The sequence below is a fragment of the Octopus sinensis genome, linkage group LG3 (assembly GCF_006345805.1).
Source record: "Octopus sinensis linkage group LG3, ASM634580v1, whole genome shotgun sequence".
In the NCBI taxonomy this organism is placed as follows: Eukaryota; Metazoa; Mollusca; class Cephalopoda; order Octopoda; family Octopodidae; genus Octopus; species Octopus sinensis.
In genome coordinates this window covers 75,322,392-75,326,736 of record NC_042999.1, presented here as the reverse complement: position 1 = coordinate 75,326,736, position 4,345 = coordinate 75,322,392, and the positions used below count along the sequence as shown (strand labels likewise).

General features: G+C 37.8%; 1 long non-coding RNA gene across 1 annotated transcript in view; it reads left to right on the top strand.

Annotated features, from left to right (window-relative positions):
* The first annotated feature begins 913 nt into the window (after window positions 1–913).
* The window catches only part of LOC118762483, a 24,506-nt gene continuing 21,074 nt past the window's right edge, over window positions 914–4,345 (top strand). The window contains exon 1 of the long non-coding RNA XR_004998238.1: window positions 914–924. This is a non-coding gene — a long non-coding RNA (uncharacterized LOC118762483). The remainder of the gene's footprint in view (window positions 925–4,345) is intronic.

The following is a 4,345-nucleotide window of genomic DNA, read 5'->3' as shown; positions in this document are numbered from 1 at the left end:
GGAAACCCAAATTTGGCAGAAATTCAAAAGATAGTGCTCATGGGAACTGCTCATATCCTACGCAAAATACTTTCTATGTAATCTCAAGGTTAAAAAAAAACATAATAATGGTGGTGGTGGTGGTGGTGGTGGTGGTGATGATGATGATGATGATGATGATGATGATGATGATGATGCCGCTGCTGCTGCTGGTGCTGCTGCTGGTGCTGCTGCTGGTGCTGCTGCTGCTGCTGCTGATGATGATGATGATGATGATGATGACTTCCCTGATGCAGTACCAGACAGTGGCGCCCATGGCTTCTGATCTTAACTGACTGGAAATGTTATCATGTACATGACTTAGTATAAAAGATGGGCTACAGCAAATATTCTGCTCAATACCACAGATTTGCTTGTCAGTTGTTTGACCATAACCAGTTGAGCATGTCCCTTAGTGGCTGATGATATGTACATCTCTGATCACGAGCATGAACATATATGCACACACACACGCACACACACACACACTCGCACACACACACACACACACACACACACACACACACACACATCTTCCCACAAATATTGGTTTTCTTTTAAATAGACACTAACCCCCTTATTTTCAAGGGATAGGTAATAGGAAATTTTAACATTTCTCCCTTTCCCAGTGAAGTATATTTACATATACAAACAGTGTACACAGTATTTGCATTAATCATACTTTATATAATACCAAGTGTTGTCATTCGTCAGCATTTGATTCTAGTTGTTAAGAAAATTAGTATGTGATTAACAACGCTTTAAGTCAATTAGCACGGATGCAATCCCAATCAAACTAATAACACCGTGCTTCACAATTTAATTCTAACGTCCTTTTCTTTATTTGTTACTTTCATTGTAGTATAATAAAAAAAATTGTAAATGGTATATATCTATCTGAAAGAAGTCTGTCGTATATATGTATATATATATAAGTGTGTGTGTGTGTGTATATGTTTGTGTGTCCGTGTTTGTCCCCCTAGCATTGCTTGACAACCGATGCTGGTGTGTTTACGTCCCCGTCACTTAGCGGTTCGGCAAAAGAGACCGATAGAATAAGTACTGGGCTTACAAAGAATAAGTCCCGGGGTCGATTTGCTCGACTAAAGGCGGTGCTCCAGCATGGCCGCAGTCAAATGACTGAAACAAGTAAAAGAGTAAAGAGTATTTATGTGTGTATATGCGTTTGTGTGTGTCTGTTTTCCGTTCGTCTGTGCATTTAATATATGTTTTTAACTTGCCATTCTGAGTCTGTTTTTCGTTTGTGCATTTACTATATATCTTTTTAAATCATTTAACAGAACACAACGCACCCTGGTTTTATTCAAAGTATGTTATTTACATATTCGTACGACTTCTATTTCTAGCCTTACTTCTTTCTCCTTTTTTCTCTCTCCATCTCTCTCTCTCTCTCTCTCTCTCTCCCTCTCTCTTGCTATCTATCTTTCCCCCTCGCTCTCTTTCTCCTCTGCCCTTTGTGTCTCCCTCTGTTCGCTGCTGAGACGTGACCCGTGGTCAGCCTTTTCATTCTCTCTCTCTCCCTCTCTCTCTCTGTTACACCGGTTGTAGAGGTGACCGGTCGTAGATTCTCTAGTCGTCACTTCAGCCTGTTTTGCAGTCTACTGCCCTTCTGTTTCCAATCCTTTGGGATTTCCCTCAAAGCGTTACCCATGCTTCGTCTTCATCTGGCCTTAAGTCTGCATTCTGCTTTATTTATTTATTTATTTATTTCGTTTTTGTCCCTCGTCCATCCACTAGCGGTGTCGTGTTGAATTACATTTATTCATTTTCGTATGTCCATTTCTGTATCGTTTGTTATTCATGTATTGTTTGTGTGTTCTCGGTTCCATATTCCCTGCAGCTCTTGCAGGTGCCTCCAGCTGAGACTCAATATTATCGTTAAAGGCACGAAATTGCGTCAGACCCACTGGTCGATAACTGATGAGGAATTGGGGACTTTCTGTGTCTGTTTTCCGTTCCTCTGTAAATTTAATATAATAAATGCTTTTAACTTGTTATTCTGTGTCTGTTTTTCGTTTCTGCATTTACTATACATTTTTTAAATTTATATATCTGTGTGTGTGTGTGTGGATGTATGCACATATATATATATATATATATACACACAATAATGTAAATACTATCAATGTCACATGTTTATTGTATATGTCTTGTTTATGCACTCATTTTATGCTGCGGAATAGTGCCACGGGAAAAAGTCTCTTTAAAATATCAAGTGTTAAGAAATATTGAATACTTCAAATTAGGGTCGATATTTCGCTGTTTTTGAAGTTCATCAGCATTGTGTACTCGAGTCACCTCGAAGCAATTGCATTCCCTGGTCTGCGGTATGTATGCAAACAGTGTGGAACCTATCTGCTGATGTGCAACAGCGCTGCCCAAGTAGAAACAAAATTAAGTTTGAATTATAAGCGGCTGTAATAATGTAAACATTATCGATGTCACATATTTAATATATGTATTTCACTTCTGCGCTCATTGGCTGAGGGTCGCATCAAGGATAAAAAAAAGTCTCTTTAAGGCGCCGAGTGTCCCGCCTGGTTTGATGTTTTCTCCTTTCTTATGTGTGTGGTACGGTATGTATGTATGTATGTATGTATGTATGTATGTATGTATGTATGTATGTATGTATGTATGAACGAATGAATGTAGGTAGCCGTGTTGACTGGTACATACAAATATACGTACAACAACGACGACAACGAATTCCCTAAAAGAAACCTATTATCTTAGAAATGGAACGATACAATTTTGATAATGTTATTCTAGATACCCAACAAAATACAGAATGGTCACAGCCTGATTGCTTTTGCTCATAGATATGCTCGATCATGTATGACCTGAAACTAAACCAGAATGGGATACGATCGGAACAACAACATCATTTAAAGTCGTCCGAAAAAAAAACCCAAACTTGCTTCAAATCACATCCAAAATTCTTTAAAAAGTACATTGATAATGCGATCCTCGATATATTGTCGGAAAGTAAAATATAAAAACAATAAGATGGTCACAATTTGGATAACTTTAGTTAATAAGTCTGGTCGATCGGGATTGTCCTGAAGCTTAACTACCACAGCAAGAATAGTAACAATAGCAACAATATGGACAAATAAAAATAATCAAAAATACCAATACAAAAACAATCAAGAACAAGATTACCACCTCCGTCACCGCTACAAACAACGAACCAACAAGAGAGATTCTAAATGGTGGTTTATTTGTTAGAAATATCAACCAAATATTCCTCGAATCGAACCAAACCGCTTTAAAAGAGAAAGTGAAGACGTTCAGATAATATAGTCATAGACAAAGCTTTGAAGACAGGGCGTTCACGGTTGGAATGTCTTTTATCATAGCTCAGTTTGATCAAGTCTGACCTGGAGTTAAACAACAAAAACAACAACAGCAACAGAATCAAAAACACCCCCACCAACGCTATTAACAACAACACCATTATCACCTCCAGCATCAGCACTTTAGCAAAACCAACAGATCGATAAGCATTTAACGCGCTATCACTAACCATAGTGTTTGCTAAACTACATTATCCTTAAACATGACCTGCATACGGACCAAGTCAGAAATTAAACATGGCTTTTAAGACGAACAAGTTAGACAGGCATGGCGTTTTATCCTGGCAACTGTGTTCGCAATTGTTTCACATCCGTTGCGAATGGACAGAACAAAGCCACTTGCCCAGCCACCACACAGACACGAACACATCCTGTTCTGTCTGACAACTACTTTACTTCATCCGACACATCCGATTTTAGTTCGAGATCCGTGTTAGATTCGTGTATGTGTATATGCGTTTGTGTATGAGTGTGGGTATTGATGCATATGTAAGTGTATGTGTGCTTGTGTGTTTGTATTTATCTACGTGTGTATGTATTACAAGTAACGTTCAATCAGAGTGACGTAAAGGATATGAGCTCAATTATGATGATGTGTCGGAAAATAGAGACGAGTAACTTCAAACTAAGAATCCGTGTAAAAACGATTAGGTTTGGGATTGTAAGCTTTGATGCCAAGATAAACCGACGAGGTTTATTTTGGCATCAGTCAACAAACAAGAACGACAAAGAAATAAAGAAATAAACATTAAAATATGAAATATAGAGAAATAACGAAATAGAAAAAGAACGATTCGGTGAAGAAAGAAAGAAAGAAATAGAGAGAGAGAGAGAGAGAGAAAGAAAGAAATGAAGAAAGAGAAAAAAAGAAAGAAAGAAATGAAGAAAGAAAGAAAGAAAGAAAGAAAGAAAGAAAGAAAGAAAGAGAGAGAGAAACAAACAAACAAACA